Here is a 15,131-nt window from a genome sequence, read left to right as displayed (position 1 = left end):
GAGCTACATCAGAGGGTAGCTGAAACAGAAGACCACATGAGCAGAACAGCTAAGCTTACAGAGGTGCATGATGCTCAGCTTAGAACCATGCAACAGAAGATCGAGGACTTGGAGAACCGGCAGGGACGCAAAAATCTGCGAGTGTTTGGGGTACCAGAAGGACTTGAAAGTGTGGACTGCTGGAAATATATCGTAAATCTCTCCTGAAATATTTCCAAGACCTAGCTGATTGGGACTGGGACAGTCAAGTCCAATGTGCTCACAGGCTACCACTGATTTGTAATACACCTCCTGGTCGCTTTCCTAGGCCTATCCTGGACTCTTGGCGACAGGGGACTGAGAAATAACCTGAAGTGATAGCTATAATGCTTAATGGATAGGCTCTTCATGCTTCGGTATATTTTCTTTTTGGTGTTCTCCTTCTTTTGCCTGTTACATTTGCATTCTTTCTTACAGATGACAGAAATAGTTTTTCTAATTCGGGGGCACTTCTGGATGTGATCTTCCTTCAATGCTGACTCTATTGGACAGTAATGAGGGGGCTGGGAAGAGGGGGGTGGGGGAGGGTGTGTTGCTGCAGGGCAAAACCAAAGAAGCCATGAATATATTTTTCCCACTTGGGGGAGTGTTTTTTGGATGTACTTTAGGATAATTTACTAAAAGTGACTTATTCTTGTTATATCATGGGAGTGTTTAAATGTCTATGCTGGAACATATCCGGTTTAAATGACGGTCGTAAGCGCCAATGTGTATGGGAAGAGCTAAAGATGTATCACCCCCACTTAATTTTCTTAACAGAAACGCATTTAGCGTACAAGGATCAAACATTGCTCAATCAACTTGGATATAACATTGTTGTTTGTTCATCCCAAACAGTCTCAATAAGGTGTGTGGCCATTTTAGCTAGCTCATTTTTGGTATATGAAATTGGCTGTGTTTTAGCTGATATTAGGGGGAGATGGGCTATTGCTCAACTGGAGGTTCACGGAACTAAATATGTTTTATCTGTCATCTATGGACCTAATATAGACGATCCAGCGGTTTTTAATATATTCATGTTAACCTTGCTGGAATTTCAGGGGATTCTAATAATCATGGGGGATTTCTACTGCCTTATGAATCAAACATTGGATTCAACTTCTCGCCGTTCTATTTAAAGAATGTCGAAAGTATGGGCTGCAATCTTGGAAATTGCACGTTTGTACAATATCCACAATGCTTGGAGGATCCTCTATCCAGGTGGCCCTGGGTTTACTTGTTACTTTTGCCCACATGGGCAATATTCAAGGATAAATATGGCCTGGGTTAGCGCTGCACTGTTGAGTACAGCCAAGATGGAGGTTTGCCCTAAGATCACTTCAGATCACAATCCTATTTTGTTAACTGTTCAGCTGCTACCTGTTCCTAAGGCAGGACAGCCTTTTTTTTCCATGATATTTGCTATCAGATGATGAGTATATTTTACATATGCGGAAACTATTGGCAGGATTTTTGCATTTTAACACTCATACTGCGTTTCCCCACATGGTTTGGGACTCCATGAAGGCATTCATAAGGGGCATTTCACAGCAATTTATACTGGCTAAAAACAAAACTTAGGAGGCTTCCATTAAACTAGCTTGCAGGACTCTAGTTTAGAACTCTCCCATGCACTGTCTGTTAGGAGATGAGATGAAGATCAATTACAGGTGTATATTAAATTAATAGATTGAAAAGAATCAGTATTGGGGATTATTAAGGAGAGAGTTGCAGTTGCTTTTAATAAATACCTCTCGGAACAATATGAGTGTAGTGAGCAGGTGGGTTGAGTATTAGCTTATGAAATTGCTGATAAAAAGGCTAAAAGTAGGATTACTGGAATTAAAGGTGCAGATAATACCCTACATACGGAAGCCCATACGATTCTTGAACAAGTTGCGTCTTTCTATGAAGATCTCTATGCACCTTTAGATCCTATAGTATTCGAGGAGGACTCTAGGTATTTAATTAGTGTGTGACATCCCTTATTAACAGCTGAGGATGTTGCCCAATTGGAGTCATAGATAACGGTGGAGGATATTTGGATGGCTTTGTCATCCCTTCCTTCGGGTAAAGCTGCAGGTGAAAATCAGATCTCTGTCAAATTTTACAACATTTTTAAAAACATCGTAACCCCTCTCTTTATTAAGGTTATTCTTGAAATAGGGAATTAGGTATTGTCCCACCTTCCAGGGACATTACAAGTATTGTCTTTTTTTTTAAGAAGAAAAAGCCACCAGCAGATTGCGGATCTTATCGCCCGATAGCACTCATTAATGCTGATGCAAAATTGTTTTCACATTTTTAGCTCATCGTCTCTCTCCTTTGATGGTGAAATTGGTCTATAGGCAACAACATGGTTCTATTCTGGGAAGAGATACGTCAACCCATATTAACACTGCAATTATGGCATTTGATCTGACTGAGAAACCTAATGTTAACATTCGTATGATACTGTTGGATGCTGAGAAAGCGTTCGACCGGGGGGCATAGGGTTACCTTTGGTCTACTCTTATTATATTTGGGGACACCAACAGTTTTCGGATATGGGTAAAATCGTTTCATCGTTTATCTCAGGCTAAATTAAGTTATGCTGGTTTAAAGTCATGGTCTTTCCGGATAAGTAGGGGTACTCAACAGGGATGCCCTCTCTCTCCTTTGCTGTTCACCTTATATCTTAGGCCTTTCATCCGAGTTTTATTGATGAAACAAGGTATCTCACCACTTTCTCCAGGACCTAATGAATTAAAAGTTAATGCTTATGCAGACGATATTGCAGTTTTTTCTACGGATTCAGCTGGATCTCTAGAACTAATTATTCAAGAGGCTGAGAGATTTGGTACCTTTTCGGGATACGAATTGAATACTGATAAAACTCAGGTCTTACTGAATTTTAAACCCAACAGTCCTATAATACGAACTTGTCTAGAAGCCACATATCTTGGTGTTTGTATCACCCCTCAAATTAAAAAATGTTGGCTGATGTTGTTAAAAAATGTAATAATTGGCATAGGCTACCTATCAGTGTAGTTGGACGTTGTAATATTGTAAAGATGACAATTCTACCTAAGTTTATTTACTTATTCCTGTCCATTCCTTTGAAAGTTTCGAATTTGTTTTTTAAGAAACTAGATGAGGCAGTAGGTAGCTTCCTTTGGGGCTATAGGCATGCTCGCTGGTCAATTAAATCTTTAAAATTACCATTTAATCGAAGCGGTCTTGCACTTCCTGGTTTTAAACTTTATTATTGGGCCTCCTTTACGAGCAGATTCCATAGCCTTCTTTCTAATCGGGACCAAGATTTTAATCATAAACTTTTGTTAAAACAAGACAGGTGTAGGTTTCTTTACCAGATACATGATACAAACTATTTCAGGAGAGTACTCTTTAAGACACTTAGGGGGTTAGCTGTCATTTGGCGGGAAACTGTTACTACGTATTCTCTACTGATTTATTTCACTAAGTTTCCACTGTTGGACAACCCACTTCTCCCAGATATATTTCAGGATAGGACATCCAAACAATGGGCTAGTTTAGGAGTGGATAAACTAGAAGACCACTTTGATGGTCGCGGTTTCGTACTTTTCAAATCTGCAGGATTCTTTTTTGATACCACGTCAACATTATTATAAGTACTTTCAGCTTAGGGATTACTTTGTGAGCTCACAGGGGCTTAAATCAGTGGAGTCCCTGCAACTATTGGTATTTTTACATGAACCTCCCCAGAAGAAACTAATATGCACTGCTTATCGGCTATTTAACCCGGATAGATCGGCTCCTTTTGTACAGATAGCTGGAAAATTGAGTGTAAAACTTCTACAACTCTGGATGATGCATCATCAACATTAAAAGATGCTTTCTCGTCTAATAATCTGAGACTTCAGCAATTTAAAACTATATGTATGTTGTACTATACACCTGACGAGATAGATAGATGGGGGCAAACAACGATTCAGTAATAATAGGAAATATTGTCCTAAATGTGGGGAGCATGGCGCTTATATTTTTGACAGGTTCGCCACGTGTCTCCATCTAGTGGCTTTCTGGTGCGAGGTCATGCTTGTTTCAAAAAATCATCTTAGATTGGACATGACTCTCTCTAGCAAAGAGATATTGCTGGATTATAGGACTGATCTTAATCGAGCGAAGTGTGCATTAATGGCTACAGTTATTGTCACTGCTAGGTGGCTAGGCTAGGCCATGTAATGCAACAGAATGGTGGTGTATTTTTATAGAGGTCTTGGAACGAGAAAAGGCTTTGGCTAAGGTTAGGGGGCTAAAGGCATTGCGGAAATGTAATGCTATTTGCCATTTATGAATCAGGATGGATTTTCTAAACTTGTGGCATTTTTACTGTTTAATACTTCCTAAATATTTTTACCTATTATGCCTCTTTTCTTTTTACTTTTTACTTTTTCCTATTTTTCTCTATCACCTTTGCAATTAGAATGTATATGAAAAGTATGTAATATGTTGATGTAATGTTTTTTTCCATTTGTTTGTGATTATCTCCTTTGCAAATAGTAATAATAAAAAAAGAAAGTCCCAAAGAAGGGATTTATGTTTATATTAATGGTGGGGGGGAGAGAATCATTGTGCAAGATGTCTTTTTGATGATTTAAGGGACAATTTCTAGTAGAAAAGAATTAGAGCTCCAAGAAGAGACAGGCTTCCTGATGGTTGACCAGTAATGACTACCTCCGATAATGGTAGTAAAAAACGGAATGGGGTAGTTGTCCAATTAGCCTATTGGTATTGTGAAATCTGATTGCACCATTCTTTCTTCAGCCTTCAATGAGCCTAAGTTACAACTCTTTGGATGCATATGCATTGAAAACATTGTGTAAATCCGTTATTCTGTAGAAAGGTGTCAAACTGAACTGAACAGCCAATATCTGGGATAAAAGGGAATTTCACCAAGAAGATGTTCTAGAGTAATGCTATTGATTTTTCAGTGATCAGCTCCATCAATAGTTCAGTAGATGTACAATGACCTCCAAGTGGATGATAGATAGTTTAGATTCCAGTAGGGATTGTGTCTTCTGTCATAAGTTCTAGCCTCAAATATGAAAAGTAGAGAACGTTTAATCTTTCAGACTTTTAATTGTCAAATCAATGTGACTCCTACACTTGTTTTGCTAGCTCAGTTCACATGTATGAGCAAATAGTCACAGGTCATGAGGGAATCCATAAGTAGACAAATTGACTCATTTAGACAAAATAGACAAAATAGTATTGTATCTAAATTCTCTCACTGTGTTTGGTAGTAGATTTGCAGGTAGGAGGAATTCACTTAAGATGAGATTTAACAGACTTACTGATTTTGGTTGAAGAGTTCAGAATCTCAATATTGCTATTAAGGTTTGGACATTTGTGTCAGGATTTGCATTATGCTGGTTGCCACCCACAATTATGGGGAGGTTAAGATGACTAAAGGAGGGCTTGTTTAGACTGCTGACATATACAATTCTTAATGTCATCAGCACAGAGATGTTTGACAAAACCCTGTGCTGTATGTAGTAGTGATAGGAATTAAGCCTTAAGCACTGGATGGGAGTATTAGAAGAAAATCAGTGTTCTGACATATTTTCAATTACTGTGTGTCTTAGGTTAGCAGCTATTAGTCTATTTTCTCAAAACAATATGCTTACCTTATCAGAAAGGGTGGGCAGAATTTGCACAGTTTCACTCTTCAGAATTTAGCAGAGGTTTTTGTTTTTAAACTTTATTTACCATTTTCATCAACAGCAATCATCAGGTACACAGTCTCTTTGCGACAATTAGGAGGAGAAAATAACATAGCATAGAATAAAACCCCTTCTCCACAGTCAATATTAGTTGTCGACTCCATAGACAGCAAGCCCACAATTTTATAAAATATCACATTTTACATACATTTAAGTGGCTGATCCATCGTACTCTAATATGAAAATCGAAATCTCAACCCACCCCAGCGGGGAATAACCCAAAGAGAGTCTGTGGCAAGGAGGTTTGGTCAGGTTCTAGGTTTTCAAGGGACCCCTTAAGTCTTTGGGTCTGGAGGTCACTGGCAGTGTAGAGGAAAATAAATCACTGTTCGTGTTGCAGTAAATAAGGCTATTTAACCATACCTTAACAGTAGGGATACGCTTGCTCCCCCAGGCCACAACTGTTTCCCTTTTCGCTAGCAGTAATGCTATTGGACAGAGTTGCAACTGAGTTGTTAGGGAATATTCCGAACATATCCCAAAAAGGCAACCTGCGATGTGGGCTGTAGCTCCAAACCAGTCATTCTGCTCAAGGCAACATATACCTCCCTCCAGTATTTAGCAACTTTCACACTGTTCCAGGTCATGTGGGCAAAGTCTGCAAGCTACGACCCACATTTAGGGCACACGTGCGGTCTTGAGCTATCAATGGAATGAAGTTTCGCCGGAGACATGTAAGCCCTCCACGGGAACTTGAAGTGCAGCAGCTTATGGTTGCTATTCAATGAGACTTCTTTAATTTGTGAGCAACAGATGGCCCATTGTGTATCGTCAATAGAGGGACCCAAACCCTGTTCCCAAGCTGCATGGATTCTGGTATCTCTATTCGGTAGCAGCGATATAGAGGTTTTATACAGTTTGGAAACTAAGTGATCCCCTTGCGAGCTAATGATCAGAGTTGTCAGAGGCGAAAAAGATTCTGATTCTAGGGGGAATTCAACAACAGTGCTCTAAGTGCTCAGCGCAGTCTATTGAGGGTAAATTTGTCACTTTATGAGGCTTCTCAGAATCTTTCATCTTCTGCGCTGTGAAATATCTGTCCACTCAGAAATATATCAGCAAAGGTGAGTAGTGCGTATATAGCGAGTGTCCTTTGGACAATCTTTTCCTCAGTGATAGGCACTGATGGATTATTAACAAGGGGATAGCTGACGAGTATAACTTGCACCACCCTGTGATTGTAGACAGATTCCGCCCAGCCCAACTGGTCGTAGAGACAGTTTGTACATCAACCAGGTCTCTGGGGAAACCTTAGGTAAAACCGTGTTTAGCGGGCCAGGCTCACCAGATCTGCTTCAAGCTTTGAATAGGGTATGCGTGCATCTGGGTGGTACCATGAGTACGTGTAGCTAAACTGCGTGGCCAAGTAGTAGATTTGAAAATTCGGGACCCTAAGTCTCGTATGGGAGGGTCAAGGTGTCCCAGTTGACCCTAACATTTTTGGCGCCCCATGCAAGTTTAATGAGGTGTGAACGCAGTGTAAGGGATAATTTATTACGGAGTGGGATAGGTATGTTTTGGAATAGATATAGAAACTAGGGAGCACTTTAATAAGTGTGACTCTGCCGGCCAAGAAAGAGGCAGTTTAATCCAGCGCTCCACTTGTTGTTCCAGGGTGTATATTGCTAGACCATTATTGAGGCAAACCACCTGCTCAGCCTCTGTGTGTGAGTTAATCTCCAGGTATTTAGCGGCGCCCTTGCACTACGTGAGCGGGAACTCACAATACCACTTAGTTGTACTGGACATCAGTGGAAATATCTCGGATTTGCCCAGTTTAAGGCCAAACCAGAAAAGCCACCAAAACAGATGATTTCTCTTATTAACTGATCTAGATTTTTTGTGGTCTACGTCCATACAGGACTACATCATCCATGTATAGAGATATAAATAGCGGTCCAGTTTTAAACTTGGAGCCCAAGGTGCAAATGTCTTTCCTGAAGGTGTCTAAACAAGGGGCCAAGAGATATTATAAAAAGCAGCAGTGACAGCGGGCAACCCTGCCTGGTGCCTCGTGTCAATTGAAATTGGGGGGGGGGAGAGTTCCATTCAATCGAAGCCTAGCGAAGGGCAAAATAAAAAGTGCAATGAGGTCGATGAAGCCCTTTGGAATGCCCATCCTCCTCATAACTACTAGGAAGAAAGACCACTCCATAGAGTCACATGCCTTTTTGGTATCTAGGAGCACTGTGGCTGCCTGGGTGTTCGGGTCTATCCTATTTATGGTGGCAAAGAGCGTACGGATATTTAAAGCTGTAGAGCGTTGTGGCACGAAGCCCGACTGTACCGGCAATATTATCCGGTCAAGCAACAAAGCAAAACGTAATGCTATCATTATAGCGAGTATTTTGTAATCGAGATTCAGCAACGACAGAGGCCTGTATGAGCCACACAAGGGAAGGTCCTTGCCTGGTTTAGGTAGCAGTATGATCACGGCCTCATGCAAAGTGGGAGGCAGAATCTGCCGTTGCAGTGCTTTGTTGTAAACTTCCAATAAGTACGGGGCAAGTATATATTTATATTCTTTGTAGATGCTACCAGTGAACCAATCTAGGCCTGGAGCTGTGGTGCCATTGATGGCTTCAATGGCACTAACGATTTCGTCTTTGAAGAAGGATCCTGAAAGAAATTGTTGCATTGCTTTTTCTAACCACACTACTGCCACTTCTACCAAATAGTTATCATGTTCAACAGTACTGGACGATAGTCGTGACGTATACAATTGCCTATAATACCTCAAAAACTCGTCTAGAATGTCTGTGGTACCAGTAAGCAGTTGCCCCTGTGCAGAGTGCAGCATCGTAATACAAGTCCACCCTGTCGGGGGATGAAGCGTTCGTGCAAGCATGCAGCCTGGGCGTATCGGCACGCTGTGGCGTATTTGCTCAGAAAGTGCGTTTCGCGCTCTGCTGCCTCCCTGAACTCTGTTAGCAATGTCAGCCTACGGTTCCGTATGTCCTGTTCTGGGTGCACGACTAACTCCTGGTCCAGCACACTGAAATGCGTTTCAAGCTGTTTAAGTGTTGTCCTGAGATCCCGCAGAACCTCTGAGTGTTTAGAGAGGCACACCCCTCTCATGTATGTTTAAATCCTTCACAGAGTGTAGCCCATGACGAGACAGAACCAGAAATAATGGCAAAATATTCGAGTATGAATTATGCAGAGTTACAGAACAACTCAGTGAGATTCTATGCAACTCTGCCAGTGGGTGGAAAATATGCAGCTTGAATTGCAATTTAGTGCCAGTACCGTGAGTACCACTGAAAATAAGCCTGAATGGCACCATGTGTTGTGCAAAAGTGTGCTGCCATTTGACTTGATTTTTCTGCTGCTCAAGTAGAAAATATACTCAAGTCGCAGCAAATCTAGTTGAATGGCAGCCCTCTGATGGTGGCCACTTGCAAATGCAGGCACCAGCCCTGGTTAGAATATCATGCTAAGGAACACCAAATCTCACTAGCGCTCACCAGCTCAATTCTGCCAAGCAGCGATTGGCGGAATTTAGCAAGAACTCTGTGTTAAATAGTAAAGTGAGTGGCCAAAATTCCACCAATTTTGCGGGCGGAATAGAATATTTCGCCCACCCCACTCATTCGGAATATTAGCTAGAAATGGTAAAAATAAAAATGGATAGCAGTAATATCCGACTTAGGTGAACAATATTTGAGGGTGGAGAGGTTAGGCTTTGTAGTGGAAGCTTCCCTCTTAACAGTCAGGTGTTCAGAAACTGATAAGAAGCAGAAATCTGACTGTTAGTTCTGATGGTGGTACCCACAAGATTGTTAGACAAAATAAGTATTGGATAAGGAGGGAGTGTGTGTCTATTAAGAGATTGAGATACATAGAGAGGGGTAGGAGGGGGAAATAGTGTAATGAACTTTCAAATGCTGCATAATGGTTGAGCTAAAAGGAGCGGGTGATGACTGTAAATGTTTCAAAATAGTTCAAATGTTTTACTTTTTGAATGAAAATGTTTTCACTTCTGTATATAGAAATAGAGATGATGACATTCAAGAAAGTGGAGGGTGAGGCATTCAATTTCTGCTGACATGGAATTTATTTTTAAAAGAGTGACCTTCAGGTAGCTATTGAAGATCTCATCCGTGAAGAGCTACTTTTGTAGATGTGAAAAAAGAACAATTGATAGAAAGAATGCAGAACAATGTCATACATTCACCCCAGTACAGAGATCTAGGCCTACATTCATTGTTTTTTTTGCTCACCATGCCATTCCAGTTTGAACCCAGCTAATGCAAATCAGTCTCGACCCTGTGCCTCATGGGAACAGTCCAGCCTGAACTGACAAGCCGGGTCCTCCCGGTTTTGGTGGACTGGAAACAAGCATCCTAGGATTGGTTTCGGAGAAGAGCATTTAGGACATGATTACGAGTTTGGCAGACAGGGTTATTCCCTCATATCCCATCCACCTAATAAAAAATCCATTCTATCCAATGGAACTTGTAATTTGGCTGATGGGATATCTGTCATGTTTGTGACAGAGTAATTCATCTGCAAAACTCGTGACCAGGTCATTAGTTAGTTTTCAGGCATATTCAACATGTGAAGTAACAATAGTTGGCGAAAAGTGTTTTAGGTTTTCTCTAGATAAGATATAGTATTAGATTTTGGCCACATTTTTTGATTAGTTGGGAGTACAGTAAGCCTGGGTGGAGTTTGCGGAGTTCCGCGTAGCGGAACTCTGCGAAGTGACAAAAAAACTCCGTCAAGCTATGCAGAGTTACAAGAGGGTCAGAGTTGGCTACCTCGTGCCATATACACTGTAAAATCAGCGCAAATTACATCTCGCTCAGTGAAAGAGGGCGCTGCTTTTTTTCTGCTGCTTGAATAGAAGTTCAGTAGTAGAAGGTAGCTTCCTCAATGTAAGCGGAAGGATTCCCAATGCGAGTGTTAGTGACCAACTTTAACCGCCCGCGTTGAGAAATCTTGCAGGGAAGTGGTCTAGCATTGGATTATTCTTGCTCGCACTCCCCAACTTATTGATGGAGAGCGTGAGCGAGGAAAAAACTCAGAGCTTCGCAGAGTGTATAAAACTCACAAAGTCCACAAACGAAGAGGAGTTCACCGCCCAGGCTTAGAGAACAGGTGACAGCAAGTCAAAGGGAAATCCCTGGGGTGTGCTCGTTAAACTTTCATACCATTATGGGTACACAAATACATTTAAACAGGGAAACAATAGTATACTTTACTACCAGGAGTGTATAATATTTTCCACAACCAAATAAAATCGTTCACAGTCTTGTTTTTAATAAAAACCAAATACATAAACACGAATTTTTAAACAATATGGTTTAAAATTTCAAAGAGATCTTCTTTGAAAAGAAAGCTAAAAAACAATTAATCACAATATTACATACATAATTAAGGATTCAAAAATTTTAAATTTCCAAAAAGAGGAAAGTACATATATGACATTTCAGCAAATCAGTAAGCAAAAACCTATTATTAACAAACCCCTAATATCTCTGTGGCTTCTTAATATCTTTGCCACTGTTTGTTTCTGGATCCAAAGGCCTATATCACTTCAGTTCATATAAACAACAGTGACAGTAATACATGTACATCAGATTGTTTACTAGGCCCGGGTTGGATTCTCTGTATTTACAAAATGCGTCGACGCGTTTCGGTGCAGTACATGTGATTCTGTGGCACCTTCTTCAGGACTTCTTTGATTGGGGTTTCTCGCTTCAAAGAGTAGTGACATGCACCTTCTCCCAACTACATGAGATCGAAGATCCAAGCTGGGACATTTATGACGTTCTAGAGATTCCTTCACTCTTTTATTTCTACGTCCTCTCTTTCAGGACGAGCTCCTTGTATTAGGATGTCTTTACTTGTTATTCCACACTTTTGGGCAGCTTAACTGTATACCTTAAAATATTGTAAAACTCTCCTCGAACGGGCATAAGAGAATGGGTTTCCTTCTCAGAACTGGATATGTTCTCGAGCTCGCCGGAGCCGCGTCTCTGCCTCGTTCCAACACTCTCTCAGAACTGGATATGTTCTCGAGCTCGCCGGAGCCGCGTCTCTGCCTCGTTCCAACACTCAAGAGAGAGTGTTGGAACGAGGCAGAGACGCGGCTCCGGCGAGCTCGAGAACATATCCAGTTCTGAGAAGGAAACCCATTCTCTTATGCCCGTTCGAGGAGAGTTTTACAATATTTTAAGATATACAGTTAAGCTGCCCAAAAGTGTGGAATCACAAGTAAAGACATCCTAATACAAGGAGCTCGTCCTGAAAGAGAGGACGTAGAAATAAAAGAGTGAAGGAATCTCTAGAACGTCATAAATGTCCCAGCTTGGATCTTCGATCTCATGTAGTTGGGAGAAGGTGCATGTCACTACTCTTTGAAGCGAGAAACCCCAATCAAAGAAGTCCTGAAGAAGGTGCCACAGAATCACATGTACTGCACCGAAACGCGTCGACGCATTTTGTAAATACAGAGAATCCAACCCGGGCCTAGTAAACAATCTGATGTACATGTATTACTGTCACTGTTGTTTATATGAACTGAAGTGATATAGGCCTTTGGATCCAGAAACAAACAGTGGCAAAGATATTAAGAAGCCACAGAGATATTAGGGGTTTGTTAATAATAGGTTTTTGCTTACTGATTTGCTGAAATGTCATATATGTACTTTCCTCTGTTTTGAAATTTTAAATTTTTGAATCCTTAATTATGTATGTAATATTGTGATTAATTGTTTTTTAGCTTTCTTTTCAAAGAAGATCTCTTTGAAATTTTAACCCATATTGTTTAAAAATTCGTGTTTATGTATTTGGTTTTTATTAAAAACAAGACTGTGAACGATTTTATTTGGTTGTGGAAATTATTATACACTCCTGGTAGTAAAGTATACTATTGTTTCCCTGTTTAAATGTATTTGTGTACCCATAATGGTATGAAAGTTTAACGAGCACACCCCAGGGATTTCCCTTTGACTTGCTGTCTCCTTACCCTGTTCCCTGGTGAAAGTGGGGTACCCTCTCTTTAGACACCTTAGAGAACAGGTGACCCTGAAGGAGACCAGATCTTGTGAGAAAAGAATATTCAGAAAGCTCTGCAGGATAAGAGTACAGGGACTGAGTACAGGGAAAATATGATATATGACAAATCTGGTAGTGCCTGAGACATAATGACATCATAGCCAGAAGGGAAAAAAACATTTATCAGGACTCACATGATGACTGCTACTTTTAATTGACCTCTTCACTGTCTGGTTAGAAACTGAGAGCCTATGAGTCAATTCGGCAATTATCAATAATTTATTGAGGAGAAAGACTCATTGTAAATGCTATGTTGGTGAGGGACATCTTTGAAACCTACTGAAGACAATTTAACTTATTGTATAAGTTAAGGAAATGGAGCAGAAATTAAAGAAAAAGAGGTATATTCACAAGAACATGTGATAACTACAGCAAGAGTAGCGTAACACAACTTTCAACATCGCAGCCTATCGCGGAAAGATAACCCTGTGTCAACGTGGAATTCACAACAAGGCGGTTGCATGCAATAGACACCAGATAAAGTGCAAATGTCCACGTGAAAATCAATGCCACGCCACAAACATGCGATACGCGAACGCAAATAAAATGCCATGAGGCCAACTGCAGCACAACACTTAGCGAAAACCAGCCACAGGCCTGCAAAACCCACAGTCTGGTGGGAAAATGCACCAGAAAAAGCCCGGAAAAAATACACCAGAAACAAGCCAAAGCCCGTAGCAACATGGATGCACCCTAACCCAGACCAGAGGCCAACTCGAACCCCACAACCCCCACAGACTACCAGAAAGGAACAACGGGGTCGGGGAAGGCCAAGGAGAAGAGGGAGAGGAAGATGGGGTGCAGACCGCAAGAAAACAAGACCAGCGTCACAGAGGTGACAGTACACTACTGTAGTGTAGTTCCTATCTTCCCAATAGGCTCTGCGCATTGGAATAGTACCTACAGCAGTAAAGGCCTAGGCCAGACGTTAACTAGGTCTACTACTGTCGATGCTAGACTTAATTTTTGGGTTTGCCAGCTAAGCTCAGAGTTCGCTAGAAACTTTCTCGAATGTTCAAGGAAGGATTAACTTCCCTGATTAGACAAGAAGGGATTTAGTTTCTGACAACCATAGAACATGACAACTTTGCTCTCCCCTAATCAAGAGTCAATCTCGAGAGTCGTGTGAGCACAAGGCAATTATTTTACTCAGTCAGTACGTGCATTCTTAGTCTCATCAGAATGTAGAGAAAAGGAAGAGACGGGCGTGTTCAATAAAAGGTGTTATTTATTGATCAGTCTCTTTTCTCGTACAAGAGAAATGGATCGATATTATTGCAATACTTATAGTTAAGTAAAGTGCATACATTAAAAGCAATAGTATAAAATAATACTGTAAAAACATTGATATGGTTTCTGAGCCATATGATGTTTAAAATGATTAAAATATATTTACATACACATATACATTTGACTAAACGTACTCAACTGGTGTTTCTAAATACGCCTACCCCGTGTACCTGACCTAAGTCTAATTCGTGGGCGGGAATAGAAAGTTACAGTTTAAGTTAAGTTTGTTTTTGCCAAGTGAATAACTAAAGAATTCTCTGTGAGGGGTTATTCAGTTCTGTACCTGGAAGTTAGGATGAATGAGGAATGGTATCTCTTTCTCTGCTCTCGATATTCCAGGCTGCCTGCGAGGGCTGCCCAGAAGCGCCGGTGCTGGGTCTCTCGGCTTGAGATAGCAGCGCGTCTCTCAGCGCGTCAGGAAGGCGGGGCTGCTGCCAGCGGGGTCTGCTTCTGCTCTCGGCTTCGGCAAGTATGGCTGCTCCGTCTTGTCACCACGCGTGTGTTTGCATAGGGCAAGGTCGGCAATATTTATACCTTAAAGGTGCCGAGATTGACGTAAGGATGGACATAGGTACGTCAATAAAGATGTCATACGACTTGCTCGTTAGCACATTCTTTTGCAAAAGTTCTCTGTGAAATCAAAACAATGGCCGCACAGATTATCCAGGTTGTCATAGGTTTGATTTGTTATGAGAACGTCGTATGCCTTATCAGGGGCTGGAGGAATGTCGCTTGTCTAATTAGATCTCAAGCGTTATGACCTAATCAGATAACACGTTCCTGTGCCGTAGTGTGACTGCGTCAGATAACGGTATCTGCATCATGGGGGCTTTTCTTGCCTCATGGGCTGACTGTTAGTTAACTTGATAGTTAGTTTAACCAGAATAGGGTCAGGAATAGGGGGACTGATTCAGAACCTATAGAAATACACGACACCCACTCCACGCTAACTATGGTCATATCTACTAATCTATGCATAGTATAACATAGTACAACATACTATAGAGTATA

This window comes from Lissotriton helveticus, chromosome 4_1, assembly GCF_964261635.1.
Source record: "Lissotriton helveticus chromosome 4_1, aLisHel1.1, whole genome shotgun sequence".
Classification (NCBI taxonomy): Eukaryota; Metazoa; Chordata; class Amphibia; order Caudata; family Salamandridae; genus Lissotriton; species Lissotriton helveticus.
Note: the sequence above shows the minus strand (reverse complement) of the source record.